General features: G+C 39.3%; 1 protein-coding gene across 1 annotated transcript in view; it reads right to left on the bottom strand.

The window, feature by feature from the left end:
* DCHS2 (dachsous cadherin-related 2) overlaps positions 1–18,268 on the bottom strand; it is a 353,317-nt gene that overhangs the window by 287,747 nt on the left and 47,302 nt on the right. The window lies entirely within an intron of this gene.

Consider the following 18,268-nt stretch of genomic DNA (forward strand, 5'->3'; position numbering starts at 1 on the left):
TTGTATCATCTGACAAATTTCCAGTCACTCTCACCCATTCTTACCCTGAGGTATTTCTCCATAAGTTTACATTTGTATAACAATGGTGTCAAACTCAAATAGAAAGGAGGAAGGGGAGGAGCTAAACCTTAGGTCCCTGTGTATCTAGTAACTCAGACAATCATACATTAATATTATGTTTTATTATATTTTTATTTACATGATTAAATATTTCCCAACTACATTTTATGTTTTTTGTTTGTTTGTCTTTTTGAGTTTTTTTATGGGGCAATGGGGGTTAAGTGACTTGCCCAGGATCACATAGCTAGTAAGTCTCAAGTATCTGAGGCCAGATTTGAACTCTGGTACTCCTGAATTAAGCGCCAGTACTTTATCCACTGAGCCACCTAGCCGCCCCCTCCCAACTACATTTTAACCTGGTTTAGGCCACGGTCAAGAGTATTGCAAGCCCATAATGATGCATTTGACACCTCTCTTGCAGACCATTTCCAATCGTCATTGTAACTTGAAAATTTTTAAGTTATTTTTAAAATAGCTCACATCCATTTTCCAATCATTTATACCTCAATACATGGTCCCTCTGCCTCCAGGATAACCTGTTGACCACACCACCCAGGTGAAACCATGAGGTACAGTGACTTTGCTGAAATGTGTCCCTTTTCCTTTCCCCTCTGCCTCTCTTGCAAACTGTCTGCTACCATAAAAGTTGCTATTCTTTATTCTCATTTTACAGATATGCAAGCACTGTTCGATTATAGCAACCACCAAAGAAATGAATCAAAATTATAATGCAAGGCCATTCTCTTCCCCTACCTAGTTCTCCACAGGAGAATACTCTTTAAAATAGACCAAGACAGAACAGCGGAGTAGAAAGAGCACAAGCCTGGGAATGAGGAGACCTGGGTTCTGGTCCCAGATCTGCTATTAATTCACTGCTCAACCTCAGGCAAAAATACTTCTGCTCTGTGGGTCTCTGTTTCTTCATCTGTAAAATGAGGAAGTTGGGCAGGAAGATCCCTACGGTCCTTCCCTTCTCTAATCTTCTAGGATTTTGAGACTGCATGACTAACATGCAAAATTTATACAGGTGTTTATAAAGTAGTCAAAACCTCGCTGCTGCTACCCCCATTAAAGAAATGACAATATCATGCCTTCATATTTACTGGCACATACTGCATTCAGATCACACAGATAAAAAAAGAGAGAGAGTTGTTCTTGGGCAGAGATTCTCATAGGCATATAATCAGGAAGATTGATATATTTAGTCACAAGAAAGAGTAATTCTTCACCTTAATTTTTTAAAAATAAATGTGCTCAGTAAAATAAAGTAATAGATACATAAGGATACAAGTTCCCCAACTCTAGAGAATTATTAAATGCCTCAGTAAAATATATATTTATCCTCATAAATCTACCTGACAAAAAGCTCTGCAAAAAAGTAATAAAGACTGTATAGTTTATTGCAAGTGGATTTTTCCAAACACCTGCTGTGAACAGAGGTTTAGAAAATAGTATGACAGCTCTGTGTGTGTGTGTTTAAGAGTAAAGAGCCATAAAAATAGGGAAATATTTATTTTAGTTCACATGAAGCTGATATATTCTAAGTATTCCTGGATTAGAAAATTTAGGATTATTTTGAGATTAATCCGTCCCTGTTTATATTCTTACATTTTAGAGTCATGGCAGGCTTGGCTCTGCATGCTACCACCTTTTCTAGGATGATTTTAATCCTTCTAAAAATGAGCAGTCAAAAGGAGATGATCAGCATGGGATGGTAGAACACCAAACATTAGCCGTGCATCTGGCACTCAAAAACGTGTTGAAGTTAATAAAGGAATGTAAATCACACTATGATCAAAGAGCTCTAAACCTGGCATCAGAGAACCTGAGGTTTAAATCCCATTGCTGACACTGAATACCTGTGTCACTGACCCTCCCAGGGCTTCAGTTTCCTCGTTTTTAGAATGACGACATTGAATTGGATGGCACCTGACCTTCCTGCTCTCAAGCAATGATGATCCTCATTGGGCATCTAGTGAGCAGTGACTTACCACTATTTTAATGACATGGTGCTCTTGCATAAATATACACAGACACATATGACAGTTCAAGATTTTTAAGTCATTATAAAAATGATTTTGATTCTAACTGGCCCAAGCAAAAATCAGCTCTGTGATTTTTCGAAGGAGAACAAGGATTGGGTGCTATAATATGAAGAAAAATTGAGGGTGTCTAAGGTATTAAGGAAGTCTGTGATAATACCGCTTATTGATTTTAATAAGGATCAGAGATTTCAAGCTGTCAGAGATTATAGAGGTCATCTGGTCCAAGCACCCATTTTACCTATGAGGAAACTGTGGTCCAAACTGGTCCAAAGGCAAACAGTTTGTAAGTGGAACAGCCGGGATTTAACTTGGCTTATTGTTACTCTTAATATCTGAGTTCCTCCTCCTCTTCCCTTCCTCCCTCCCTCTCTCTCTCTCTCTCTCTCTCTCTCTCTCTCTCTCTCTCTCTCTCTCTCTCTCTCTCTCTCTCTCTCTCTCTCTCAAATCTTAGAAGGGGCAGGGGGAGAATCAGGGTACTCTGGAAACCATTTGGCCATAAAACATCTACCTTGGCTGCCCTTTGACATGAAAATGTAGGAAAGGAGTGAAATTGCTATGAAAGTAAGTTGAGGCTATTGGAATTACTGTTTTTCAGCTACCTAAGGGCACGAGGGGTGACCTGGAGAGAGGACCATGCTTGGGAAATGAGAACATGATGCAGAACACTGCATACACTATGGTGTGCCCCAAATGGAACCCAGTTAACAAACCCTTCGATTTCATACAACTTTCTGAGAATACAATTACTGTGTAAAGCAGGTGAGACTTCCAAAGTTCAGACTGACTCCCATTACCCTAACAAGAGTATTACTATCATCATTTGCTATCAGACATTCTATCGATAATGCTGAACCTCTTTTGCCATCTCAGTTCTCTTCCTACTTACTCCCTCCCTCTCCTTCTTTCCATGAGAATTAATCCTTCTTCTGTTTCTTTGCAATGTGAGCAATGATCACATAACTGCTGGGACCCCCTTCCCCCAAAAAAGCTCAGAATAAGTAGAATCTGCAAAGAATAACCCTTTGGAAGGGGAGAGGAGATCTCTAAGGTGGCTGTCATTGCAAGTGTCATTCCTGACACAATCCCCATCTCTACACTACCAAAATCATCATACGGTTCAGAAGTGAGGGCCAGGTGCCAACAGCCTCATTAAACATTACAACTCAAGTGCCACCAGCTTCTAGACAGAAGCACACAAATCTTTCACAGACAGATCTTTTCACTTCTCTCCAAACACTAAGCATACTTACTCATACCTCTGAGATTCTGTTCCCAGTGTAGCCGCCCCTCCCCTCCCTCTTCTCCCACCTCACACACACCTATCCCCATGTGGAAGATTCCTCCCTCCCAATCCATTCAAATCCCACCCATCATTCAAGTCCCTACTCCTCAAGAAGCTTTCCCTAAAGACTCTATCCCACACTGCAAATAATAATAGCTGACATTTCTTTCGTATTTTAAAGCCTACAGAGCCCGTTACAGAGATTATTTCATTTCAGCCTCAAAACATCCCCTGTTCTACAGGTCTATTTTACAGCTGAGGAAATAGGGGAAGTTAAGTGACTCAACTATGGATACATAGAAAACGGCAGAGGCAGTATTTTAACCAAGTCAGGTCTTCCTGATGCTAACTCTATTTTTTTAAATTTGTGATATATGATTAAATTTCATATATACATCAAACATAGATATAATATACATATACACACATATGTGACACATATAATGTATTTTTCTATATTATTACATTTAGATATACCTAGATATATTCTAGTACATATAACTTAGTATTTTAAATCCTTCCTCTTCCTTTTTTTAAAATAAACAGTTTTCTTTTCTTTTTTAATACAGGTAAATAACTGTTTTAGAAATAATGTATACATATCAATTTATATAAATAATATATATGACAAATTTGTTTAAATATAATTACTACATAAGACCTAAATAACTCATATATGTACAACATATATATTTCCAACTCTATTTTCATTGCCCTTGTGTTCCAGCAAAATTATTGCTATATAGATACAGATAGTATTGCTATATAGATATAGATAGTAATATTAGCTTGCATTTGTATTACATTACAAAGTTTACAAAATTATTTTCTCACTAAAGCCTTATAAAGAAGGCAGTGATATCAATGGCTGTTTTTCAAAATTGAATTCCAGAAGACTTGTCAAGGTCATGAATTTTATGATTATTAAGGAGCTGGAATTTGAACCTGGATTTCCTAATGGCCAACCCCATTAGGCCCCTCATCTCTAAGCCCTATAGCGCTCACTATCAGGATCACTTCCTCACTATTTACTTATGATTCCCTGAGCAAGATCATTTCTCTTGCAGTATTATGTGATCTTTATATTGACAGTTAACTTTTTGAATGGGCAAATGTCTTGTCTTTCCAACTTTATATAAGCTCCTCAAACAACTGTAGAATTGGCATCAGATGATACAGGTTTGAATCCAGTGCCTTCCACTCACTACGAGTTTGGGCAAATAATGTTACTTTCCTGGGTCTCATTTCTTGATACATAAGGAGGGTATTAGACTAGATAATCCTTGACTCCAGATTTATGATTCCATGATGCCTGGTAGCTTGTTATTTGATTTTTTAAAATTATTTATTTACAATTTTATTTTTATGCTTCTTATTTTAACTAATCATTTTTGCTGAGTATGTACTAAGAGGCAGCAGGACATGATAGTAGGGCTCTCAGACTTGAAGTTCTCAAGACCCCTTTACACACTAAAAATTATTGAGGTCCTCAAAGAGTTTTTATTTGTAGGATTTATGTCAATCCATACTTGCTATATTAGAAATTAAAATTTCATTGTTATTATGAAAATAGTTTTGACCCCATAAACTCCCTGAAAGGGTTTGTGGGACCAATAGGGGCCCCGAGACCATGCTTTAAGAACCACATTTTAAGGATAGAGAGCTGACCTCAGAGCCAGGAAAGCCTGTGTTAGAATTCCTTCTTTGGCTGTGTGACCCTGGGCAAGTCACTTAACCTCTAAGTTTTCTAAGCAACTCTCCCAAATTCTATACTGCAAAGAAGTGTTATGTATCTCCCAAACACATAGCAGAGTAGGGTAGATATATTGGGTACTTAGTATACGTTTTTTTGTTTTGTGGGGTTTTTTTTGTTTTTTGTTTTGTTTTTTGTGGGGCAATGGGGTTAAGTGACTTGCCCAGGGTCACACAGCTGGTAAGTGTCAAGCGTCTGAGGCCAGATTTGAACTCAGGTACTCCTGAATCCAGGACCGGTGCTTTATCCACTGCGCCACCTAGCCGCCCCAGTATATGTTTAATGGATTAATATGTAGGAAACCATAAATTTAGCAACTTATTTCCATTCTACCCCCTCCTATAAGCCTAAAAGGACTTGACAGATTGGAGTGAATAAAGGCAACAATATATAATGTATAAGGAGACTTGTGCAGAGAAACCCCTGGACCAATTTGATGAGTTACTCAGTCACAACTTGATGGTATTACAGAGTGAGGTCCTTTGTCTTGAGGCATTTGAGAGTAGATTCCCCATGAAGCAGGTAGGCGTGCTAAGAGGAGCTTTGTTGAGAAGACACAGAGAAGACCTCTGATTGGACCCCAGGGACTGGGCCTGCCTCTAGTATGATTGGCCACTGAAAACAGAACAATGAATAGACTCTTCCCCAGAAAGCCACCCCTCTGCTGTGTGCTATAAAAATAAAATTTCCAGCTGCTATTACCCACATTTGGGAAAACTTAGACACAACTAAACCATTTAAGTTTTCCTGGATTAATCCAGGTAGAGGCTGTGCCAAGGAGATCAGGGCTCCAGGATTATTATGTGAAAAAAAACCCTAGACTTGGAGTCAGAAAGGAGCTTGGGTCCAAATCTGCCTCCTAAACTTGCTGGCTGTATGGGGCAGCTTACCTCATTTCCAGGAGCCTCAATTTTCTTTGTAAAATGCTAACTCTCAAAGTTGTTGTGAAGATCAAATGGCACAATGGGTGCAAAACCCACTGTAAATTGTAAACCTTAAAGCACTATTTACATGTTGGCTATTATGAGTATTGTGTCCTGCTTTTGTCAATGTGGTAGGGATTTTCTTTTGGGGGGAGGGGGTGTTTGTTTTGTTTTATTTTTAGTAAACTCCCATAGGGCTGGAACTAAGTGTAATCTGCGGTGTCTAGCACCTACAACCTGAAAGTCTGGCTGAAAGAAATCAAGTTATTGCCCCCCCCCCAAAATAAGCAACTGAGCTATATCTAAGGGTGAACATGATAAGGACATCCTTATATCTGGTCATCCTGAAACAAACCCATTGAAGTAAGGAATCCATTACATGAAATGGCAGGTGAGATGGCATTAGACACACAAGCAGACCCATTTCTCTTCTGATTTTAGAATAAGGAGCCATAATAGTGAATTATAGAGTGTAGGAGCTAGAAGGAGCTATAGAAACCCATAAAGTTCAACATCCTCATTTTACAAGCATGTTAGATGGCTCTACCAAGGTTATCCAGTGAGCACATGACTGAACTGGAATTACCACCCTATATACTCTTGACTCCTCCTTCACTGTCCTTTGCATCACCTCTTCCTGGTCCATTCAGCCACTTATTAGATGCTTTGAACTTTCAAGGAGAAATATTTGATGAATATAAAGTGTCATCATATACTGCCACGATCCTGGATACAAAAACCCTGCCATGGTTGCCAGAATCAATTCCCTCATCCCTAATAAGTTCTCAGTATAACCTGAAGTGAATGTCTGAAAATTTCCCAAAGTAGTGATCTAGACAGAAAGTGCTTGGTGGTGATAACGCAAAGACACATACTTTGGGAGCTAACCAATGTGAAAATAGTCTAACAAAAAACGGGGTAATCTTCCTAGAAAAACTAGAGGGCATGTAAAAACTCTAGTTCAAGTTTTTAATTATTCATTCATTCACTTAGCACTTATTAAAAACCTACCATATGATTTAAAAACAAATTAAAATGGTCCCTTTCCTCAAAGAACTTACACTCTACTGGGGCGGGGGGAGGGCAGGGGTAACAACATGTATGCAACTAAATACAAACACGTATACAAATAATTATAGTATATGCTCAAAACAGATACATGGCAGTTTTTTCAGGGGGAATATAGTTAAGGGCTGTGCCTTTTGACAACATTAACAAGTAAGGAGACCTCTTGTACGATTCTGCCCTTGAGCTGTGTCTTCAAGGGAGTTAGGGATTATGAGAAGCAGAGGGGAGGAAGGTATTTGAGGCATGGGGGACAAGACTAAGCAAGGGGGCAAGTGATGGAAGGTTAGGTGTGAAGAACTGTGAGTAGGCAAGTTTAGCTGGAAAAGAACAATGCCAGAGGAAGAATGTAATGAGCCTGGGAAGATGGGTTAGAAATGGATTAGGTAGGGAGCAGCTAGGTGGTACAGGGGATAAAGCACTGGCCCTGGATTCAGGAGGACCTGAGTTCAAATCTGGCCAAAGACACTTGACACTCACTAGCTGTGTGACCCTGGGAAAGTCACTCAATCATCATTTCCCCACACACACAAAAAAAGAATTTCCATTTGGTAGCTGTATGGAAGATTAATTACAAGGGAAAGATAATAAATGCAAGAAAACCAATTAGGAAGCAAAAAAACAGAGGAAAGAGGGGCAGCTAGGTGGCGCATTAGATAGAGCAGCGGCCCTGGAGTCAAGAGTACCTGAGTTCAAATCTGACCTCAGACACTTAACACTTACTAGCTGTGTGACTCTGGGCAAGTCACTTAACCCCAATTGTCTCACTAAAAATTAAAAACAAAAAAAACAGGAAAGGGCGTAAGGACCTGAACTAGAGCATGTAAGTGGAGTAAAGAAAACAAAGACAAGAAATGTGGATGTAGAGTTGGCAAGTCAAGGCAAAGGACAGGATCTTGGGGAGAGAGCAAGAAGAGAGTGGGTGCAGAGGTGAGGAGTCAGCTGTGGTGTGGTATAAAGGGCAACTGATGACTCGGAATGACCCTGAAACTAAATCACAGTGTACCAGCATTGGAAAACTGAAATATAGGGCCCAGAAAGAAAAGATCAAATCAAAGAGGAGAAAATCATGAAGTAAACACACGAACACACGCACGCACGCACACACACACAGAGTTCAACTAATCCCAGGACTTCAATCATTATTTCTGCCCACCTCTATCACTTAATCAGTGCAGTCAGAGCATTTAAGAATGAGCCCTGTCAATCCCCCCCCCTTAGGGGCCTCACCTTAGTGACCCCATCCCAAGACTCAAATAGGGCACAATGCATTATTGGTTGAGGTCCATTGCCTGAGGCTCGGCGGGTTTACATGAAAAGCAGTTACCACCTAGAATGCTTGAACTTTTGATCTGGAAAATGTATGTTCTCTCTACCTCCATGTTCTCTCACTGTACATTCAGAAAGCTTCCCAGGATCTAGCTATTAAACAGTGTTTCTAACCATACTTTTGTGGAAAATGTAGGCCATGGAATCATAAAAATATATAAACCTTGACCTTACATTTCAGGGTAGTGAAATATGTTATAGACTTCAAGGGACAAGCTCTGTTTGCTGGTCTTCTTCAGTTTTACATCTAAATTTAAGCTGCTAAGCATCACAATGCATGACTTTGTCCTGCTGTGTGCTTTAAACAGGACAGAAAATGAGAGAAAAAGAGAAAATGAGAACAATATGAAATGGTGAAATGATATGTGTTAATTCAGAGCAGGTGATATTTTTGGTCAATGAATACAGTAATATTCTAATATACAAAAATGAATTGCATTGATCTTATCAGTGCCCTAAATGTTAAGGCCCTGTATGGTGAGAAGAAAAGAGGATGTTGTATCCTTCTCCTTTGTCCCCTTTAAGACTGTTACCATCTGGTAGAGGCAATTAGGTTCTGAAGTGACTGCATTTATCATTTAGAGAAGAGAGAAAGCCTGGAAATTTTTACCATATTGTCCAAGGAAAAGATGGGAAGGGGAAGTCTGTCTGAAGATTTTCCATGAGAAGAAGATTTTCACATACTTGCTCAATTTCCACAGCTTCCCAGAAAATGTCTCCCTCAGGTCGGCAGCTGAGGATATCCGATGCCCTGCCCTTGATGTTAAACTAATCAAATGGAAGAGAAGCAGGTCATGCTTTTAACACTGAGAGGAACGAAAGGGACAGAAGCCACCTGGCAGAAACACACTCCCCCAAAACAAACACGAGGTGCTTCCATCTTCTCTTTAATACAGGCAACAAACTTGACCATCCAGAACTCTCCATTGCCTCAATTTCTCTTTTTCTCAAGTTACAATAGCTACACTGGACTTCTCTCTCGGATGAAAGAAAATCGGAACACTTCGGGATCTTTAGTCACTTCAAAAATACAGGAAAGAACAGGTTTTGATGCTGTCTCTGTAGTCACCTTGCCAACAGGGTGGGCCTGACTCCCTCGATACTCTCTACTACTTTTGGGTGAAATATGAAGCTTTTCTCAGGGATTTCTAGTAATCTCAAGGAACTAATTCACACCAATTTCTGCCACTTCTGAGAGTGCTGAAAAAAAGTTAAAAGAATAGGACTCAGCTTCAATCTCCTAAAAATGGTGGCTCTGCCTTCTTCCACCCATCAAGGAACTGTTAGACTTGGTGCTGAGCTACGAAAATGGTTGTTCTGGTACATTTGTAATCCTTTCTTTCTCTTGCCTTTGTTTGAGAGATAAACATCTTTAACTTTGCTATAGAGAACATTGTGTCTTAAATACTCAATCATAATTCTGTCCTAGGATGGCCATGTTATATGTATAATTATACCAAAGATCTAGTGTATAGAGGAAAACAAGAGATAGAGAAACATATAATTCAGACATGTGTGTACACGTAGACATAAACATACACACTTCCAACCAAAAGTGATTTGGGAGGCTAAGAAAAAATAGGGTAGAGATTCTCAGCAGCCTGAAGCAATGATACAGTGCAAAGAGAACTCTATTTGGAGTCAGAAGTCCTGTGATCATATCCCATTGTGATCTTTGACAAATCATGTTATTGCTCCAGGTCCCAATTTCCTCATCTGTAAAAGAAAGGGGTTGGACTAGACAGATACATTAGGGCAGCTAATTGGTGCAGTGGGTAGAATGCTGGAGCTAATGTCAGGAAGACCCGAGTTCAAATCTCTCGAATACTTGCTAACATTGTGATCTTGGATAAATCATTAAAAAGTTGTCAGCCTCAGTTTCTTCATCTATAAAATGAAGATAGTAAGAGCATCTCTGCCCCCCCCCTCCCCGGAGTAAAAAGAAATGAGATAATATTTGTAAAGTGCTTTGCAAACCTTAAAAAAGCTATGCATGGTTAAAAAGCCTGATTTTTCTCTAAGTTGAGCTTTATAGGATGTTATAGTTTAGCAATAATTCAAGGCCCTTTATAGAAACCTAGGCATACCCTGTACCTTAAAATAGCTGGTCAACTCAGAGAAAGAGAAGCAGCATTGAATAGCAGCTAGAGAGATGATCCTGGAATCAGGAAGAACAAGGTTCATTCAGTACCTGCCTTTGACAAACATTTAGTGTATGATCCTGGGCAAGTCACTTAAATTTCATGCTCTAGACAACTATGACCCTGCTGCTTATTTGCATGGGTGAAAGGATTTTCCATACCAAGAGTTCCCTAGAAAGATTAAATCACAGGTTGAGACCCTCTCCTACCATTTCCTCAAAAAAGAGAATGCAAGAAAGTTCTCTGGTTCATTTTTTTTAAATCACGGGACACACAAAGGTTACATTAAAAATAGACACTTAAAAGGCTGAAATTTCAGAATCTTGCATAATCAACAAATGTAAAAAAAAAAAAGTTCAATACTAGAGTTGGTCAAGAGGATTTTTTAGCCTGAGGGAGAGTTCACAAACAGCTGCAGTAGAAATGGCAAGATTAATTAACCCAGGCAATCCCCACCTTACAGACAGGTTGTGTTCTAAAGCTACATCTGTAAATCAGCTGTTTGGAACTCAGAGTACATTGTCCCAGAGAAACATTCCCCTATTCATGATAAGTTCTCAGGCCAGTCCCTGGAAGAATACTAAATCATAATATAGCTGAATTGTAGCACTAAATGAATAGTAATTATTATTATTATTAAATTACATAGAATAATCCAACCTAAGATGGAAAGAGTCCAGCAGCCGCAGCTATACTAGGGTCATGGTTTTCTCCTTCCCTGGCCTCCCCCATTTGTCAGGTAGCAGGAAACAAGCTTGCACATGTGTGCACAACACACACACACACATACCTCCTCCCACCACCAGGTCTAAGACATCATAGTAACTTCCGTAGCCTAGAACAGGGGAACAAGGACTGGGGATAAGGTGGAAATGAGAGAGAGAAATACTCTGGAACAATTTTTGTACCAACTATCTTCCTAGATGCCCCTCCCCATTTTTAAAGCACCAAGGATTTGTTCGCATATTGGTTTTTTTCCTTTTTAAACATCTATGGCTTCTATTCAAGATTCCTCTCCCTCTTGGCTTGCTAATAGTTTCTCCCCTATTCTTCTATGCCCGAAGTAGGCAGGGTGTGAAATTTTCTAAGTGTTTTCACAAATAATCATAATGGATAAACTTAGGAGGAAGAAAAGGCTCCCCCTTATACACTGGACATTCTTTTGCAGTTGGACTCTGAAAAGAAAGATAAACCTATTCAAAGGAGCCAAGGATGGGTCCTTGTACAAAGGACTAACTTAAGATTCATCTGAGTTGAGAGGAAAACTAGATTTAAGCTATTCTGTCATTCCCTGAGTAGGGCTAGAGCAGGGGTTGTGGGGCACAATGCAGGAAAGCGAGGGACAAAGAAGAAGAACTTTTGTCGGGGACTCGGTCCAAGAAACCATCACTGATTCTGCAGCAGTTTGGGGCAAGGAAGGGTAGGGAGATGACTATAGCAATGATGAAGCCACACTGTTGTATAGGCATAGTAGTATCCCACCTCTGCCATCATTCCATGGCCTGTGTATGGCTTGAATTAACTAATAAAAAGAATAATAAAGCAATTAACATTGATTTAATGCTAATCTTCCCTTGCAGTTTTGCAATTGTAGGATGGGCAATGGCAGATTTCTGAAATATCCAAACAAAAACCCAGATACTCTTTTTTTTTTAGGTGAGACAATTGGGGTTAAATGACTTGCCCAGGGTCACACAGCTGGTAAGTATTAAGTGTCTGAGGCCAGATTTGAACTCAGGTACTCCTGACTCCAGGACCGGTGCTCTATCCACTACACCACCTAGCTGCCCCCAAACCCAGATACTCTTAATGAAACTCAGGACAGCTATGCAAAAAAATGAACACTTCATCATGAAGGAGGAAGAGGATTGAAAGATGTTCCCAAAGAGCATGATAAACAGGTTTAAAAAACTTACAGAAATACTTTTGGGACCAAAGACATCACTTTGCAGAGCAATAACAACAAATAACAATAACAATAGGTACAGCCATTGTATTGGGGTTTTAACTGCAGATGAAAGCTATGAAACAACTAAGATCCAACAGTGAAATCAAAAGGCCCTCTATGGACAACATCCACCTGAACTCAATCAGCGATGTCAACAAAGACGTGGCTGACAAATGGCAACACATGAGAATCCCTTTACAGAAATAAAGGTTTGTGATAGCCATTTGGTACCATAACTAACAGGAGATGTATGATTAAGGAACCTGGATCAATACAGATTATATAAAGAAACCTGCTCTCTGATATATGATTTCATGTTGAAAAAGTTCAGCATCTATTGAACACCTAGCAAGAAATGACCTGGTAGCCAGAATCATACATGAGACATTCACTGCTTTTCATATGTAGCTCTCCCCTTGGAAGCTAGAGATCTGACACCTAGAGAGAACACAGCACTTCTATCTCAGGCATCTTCCTATTTTCACTGGTTCTAGGAGAGTAATGAAGTTCTCTTTCCACTAGGAGAAAGAGAAGGAAGGAAGGGAGGGAGGGAGGGAGGGAAGGAGGGAGAAAGGGAGGAGGAAGGAAGGAAGGGAGGAAGGGAGGGAGGAAGGGAGGGAGGGAGGAAGGAAGGAAGGAAGGAAGGAAGGAAGGAAGGAAGGAAGGAAGGAAGGAAGGAAGGAAGGAAGGAAGGAAGGAAGGAAGGAAGGAAGGAAGGAAGGAAGGAAGGAAGGAAGGAAGGAAGGAAGGAAGGAAGGAAGGAAGGAAGGAAGGAAGGAAGGAAAAAATGGGGGGGGAAAATCACCTATTAAGCACCTACTATGTGCCAGGCATTGTGCTAAGTGCTTTAAAATTTTATTTCATTTGATCTTCCCAACAACCTTGGGAGGTAAATTCTGTTATTATCCCCATTTTAGAGTTGAGGACACTGAGGCAGGCAGAAGTTAAGGGACTTGTGCAGGGTCACATAGCTGCTAAAAGTAGAATCTTTGACCTTGAAGATGAGGAAGAACAGCAGTGATTCATGAATAGCTGAGGGCCAGAGGGACCCTAGTCACTGTCTTCCTGCTTAATTTTTCAGTACACAGTTGAGCTGTGGCTGAGAGGCCCATGGCAATGATAAAACATGACAATGCAAGGAAAAGATCATTCAGAACCCAAAAAGCAGTCCACAGGTGTCTGGTGAGATAGCTTCAGATTCCCCTCAAATAAGAGTGAAAACCACTGTTGCCTATACCTGCTTTCACCTATTCCCTGCTTTTTACCTATTTCAACATAGAAAGGGGCTAGGGAAGAGAAAGCCCTCGCAGCTGCAGCCTGAAGAATTAAGCATTAGATCTGTTATCTCTTTAATAATTTTCTTATATTAGAGATTTTCTATGCATTTGAAATGATCTTAAAACTAGATAGCTATCTAAGCCATATGAGTTATATTTGCTTGACTGTATTTGGGGAGATTAAGAATGAAGAGAGGAAGTCCAGAGGGGAAACAAGCTATTGAGGATCTGTAAATGTAATTTAGATTCTGTAGTACAAGCTGGGGCAGGAGGGGAGGGGTGGAGAGAGAGCAGAGGCACAGTGTGAAGGGGAATGGATGTTGAGATCCATTCATTTAATGGCCATGAAAAATTATCTGCAAAAATTCCTTAGGACCAGAAAGTCTTGGCACATACAATTCACTAAAACCAAGGAAATAGTTAATTGAGTGAGGTGGCAACGATTTCCCCTTTTCTCTAGAAAACTGAGAAAGATTGCATTTGGCTCCTCTTCCCTAAGGGAGGAATCAAAATAGTGTGGGTACAGCTTGAAGTACATACTGTGGCTATGATCTCACTTGATAATGGAGTTGTCACCAAGATGCCTTCAGTGAGCCTATGGAAAATGAGCTTAATCCTCGATTGTTGTTCAGTTGTTCGATCATGTCCAATTCTTCGTGACCCCATGGACGATATTATCCATGGGGTTTTCTTGGCAAAGATACTGTACTGCAAAAGATACTTACTGGAGCAAAGATATTTATACCTCAGTACTTTTTATTCAGTTCCCCAAAGTAGTCATTTTATTTACCAGTGCAATGGTCCAGAGATTGTTACACAGAAGAGAAGCAGGATAATGACCAATCTCAGGACCATTTTTATCTAATATCTTTTGAAGTACTATGAAAAAAAGATAATTTTAATGACTGAGATGTATTTAGAACTTTAAAGTTTATAAAACACTTCACACATCTCATTTGAGTCTTACAACAAATCTCCCCGGTTGGTACTTCGGGTATTTTAATAATCAGTAAATTGAGGGTCAGAGACATTAAGTGAGGTGCTCATGATCATAATAAATTGCAGAGAAAGGATTTGAACCCACATCTTCCTGATGCCAAGTCCAGCCCTCTTTCAAATATACTAAGTTGGCTAAAGCTTCTGAAAGGGTTTTGATGTATTAATTTCATTCAGATATTTGCATGATTTCACAATGACCAGCTGAGGATTCCTTATTACCTCCTGCACAATTTTCAAAATGCATTTGGCCATGGAACACTTCTAGAGTTAAAAAATATTTATGGAACCCATAAACTCTGACCCAGGAAGAGGGAACAGAATGAGACTGGGCGTATTCACTGCCCTTGAGAGAAAGGGGTTGGTAAAATTTTGGAGAAAAATAAAATTTATATTGAAAATTGCCACATGTTGATAAGCATTTTCATACACAACCACATGTTTTCGAGGGCAAAATATTGTTAACACTCTCATTTTCTCAGAGAACCACTAGTCAGATTGTATAGAACAAATAGAATCCACCAAATGGTTTGGCAAACACTAACCTTACAGATCAAGCCAATCTCTTAATCTGGTACAAGTCCATTTTTCCAACCTGATTCCCCAAAATAGACCTTATCACCCATCAAGTCCAGTCATCTCCGTATCCTAAGAACACGGTATACTCATTTCACAGTGAATTCTACTATCAGCTCTGCTTCTCATTAACTATATGGACTTGGATGGGTTATTTCTCTCTGGGACTCAATTTTCCTTAGGTAAGAGGGTTGGACTAGATGACCTCTAAGATTCCATACAGGTCTAAACCCTAAGCAGCCTTAAATATGTCTGGGGTTGTAAGGAGGAGAAAAGGCATCTATTTGTTTCCTATTGTGATGATGGTACTGAACTAGCTCCAAGATCATAGACAAGGTCATAGCGCACAGAAGTAAAGCTTGCTGAGTCCACAATAGCCCACTGTATAAGTTACTCATAGTAATAAGAAGTCACACAAATCAAGCTTTAAAAAATAGATGAGTCCTCATTTATCTAACTTATTCTTATCTCTTCCACAGTCTTTGCACATCCTCTTTTGTGCCTGTCTCTGCAATCCCTAGGATACTCTATAGCCTTTGTGTCAGATGCCCTTCTCTTCTGTGATAGCATGCAAGCTCTTTGAGGGGAGACAGCACTTTGGGGTTTTTTTGTTGGTGGTGGTAGTTTTGTCACTGTATCCCCAACATTTAGCATTATACCTGGAATATACAAGAGACTTAATTTTTTTAATTATTTTTATTTCTTTCAATTATAATGAATCTATTTTCTTTCCCTCCCTTTTCCCCCACCCTAATGGAAGAAAAGGAAAACTAAACTCTTGTAACAAATATACATAATCAAGCAAAACATGTTAGGTATTTAGGGCAGATAGGTGGCACAGTAGATAGAGCCCTGGTCCTGAAGTTGAGAGGACCTGAGTTCAAATCTGGTCTCAAACACTTACTAGCTGTATGACCCTGGGCAAGTCACTTAACCCCAATTGCCTTAAAAATCATCCAGGGCCATCTCCAGTCATACTGATATATTTCTTGCCACTGGACCCAGTTGGCTCTGGAGGAGAGAGTGAGGCTGATGACTTTGTACAGCTCTCCCTCGCTTTAAAGAAAAAACGATTCACTGAAAGTCACTGAAAGTCAAAACATCACCCCAATGTCATGGTCCTCTTTGAGAATGAAAGACAAACAACAATTATGTATTTAATAAATGCTTGTTGATTGACTGATTGATTTTTTCTCCCAAAATGTCTTACTCCTTATAACAATCTTTGTGTCACTTTCTTCCATCAGCCTAGTTTATATGTAAGCACTTCTCTGTCTTTCATTTTTCCTGCCTCCTACCCAGGCCCCTTGATCCTTCAACATGCTCTTCTCTTCCCCTTCTCCCACTATTTATAATTTCCGTCTCAAGATGTAGCCCACTGCCTCATTGTGGCATGGAAGTTCCTCTGATTTTCAAAGTCTGCCAACAAACTGAAGCTCTAATCAATCCTTCCGAGCTAGAAAGACTTATTTAGCACAAAGGCCTGGGAATGGTCTCTGTGTCCTCCACCCAAGAAGCAGCCTCATTAGACTAAGCTAGAGGAGCCACATCTTCAGGTTGGTAGGATGATCAGTTTGGGGACACAGCCATTCTCAAAGGCTACTAAACTGAGGAGGAGTGCATAACTCTACAAAATCATGTATCCTTGACACATTGAAATAAGAAGCCCTAACCCCCACCCAACCTGCCAGATGGCCCTGCTCTATTACCTCACCACTCACTTTCCCTCCACTACTCACCTGCTTTGTCTCAAGTTCTGGTCCACTTTGTTCCCAATTTGTAAAATTCATAAAAATACAAATTTCTTTGTTTATGATTCCAGATTGATTTCACATTACTCTCCTTCACCCACCCTACATTCCAATCAGATATACTTGCTCTTCAATTTGGAACTATGCCCAAAGGGCTATAAAACTGTGTATACCCTTTGATCCAGCAATACCATTGCTTGGTCTATATCCCAAAGCCATTTTAAAAAGGAAAAAGGACCTATTTGTACAAAACTATTTACAGCAGCTCTTTTTGTGGTGACTAAAAACTGGAAATCAAAGGGAACCCATCAACTGCTAAACAAGTTGTGGTATATTATTGTGATGGAATATTATTATGCTATAAGAAATGACAAGGAGGATGATTTCAGAAAAACCTGGAAAGATTTACATGAACTGATGCAAAGTTAAGTGAACAGAGCCAAGAGAACATTATGTACAGTAACAATATTGTTTGTTGAAAAACTGTGAATGACAGCTATTCTCAGCAATACGATCATCCAAGACAATCCCAAAGGACCAAGCATACTATCTGCCTCCAGAGAAAGAATTGATATTGTTTGAATACAGACTGAAGCTTGCTATTTGTCACTTTATTTCTTTCATTCTTTCTTTTATTCAAACCTTCTTGTACAAAATGACTAATAATAAAACTAATAATGTTTAACATGATTGTACATGTATAACCTATATTGGATTGTTTACTTTCTTAGGGATGGGGAAAGGGAGGGAAACAGGAAGGGACTGAATTTGGAAGTCAAAACTTTTTTTAAATGTTAAAAATTGCTTTAACATGTAGTTGGGAAAAATTATATATATAATTTATTTGTTTATATGTGTATATATATATATAAAGATATACTTACTCTTTCCAATACACAATATTCATCTTCCTTTGTGCTTTCATAAAGGCTACCCACACTACAAAATAAACCCTCAAAATCAACTGAATTTCTACATAATAATAAAAAATTTCAAGAGGAAATAATATAACTGGAAATCTCATTCCAAATAACTACAAAATGCATAAATTATCAGGGGACCAATCTCCTGAAGGACACAAAAGACTTATATAAATTCAATTACAAAGTTCTTAAAGAACAA

Source organism: Dromiciops gliroides, chromosome 6 (assembly GCF_019393635.1).
Source record: "Dromiciops gliroides isolate mDroGli1 chromosome 6, mDroGli1.pri, whole genome shotgun sequence".
Classification (NCBI taxonomy): Eukaryota; Metazoa; Chordata; class Mammalia; order Microbiotheria; family Microbiotheriidae; genus Dromiciops; species Dromiciops gliroides.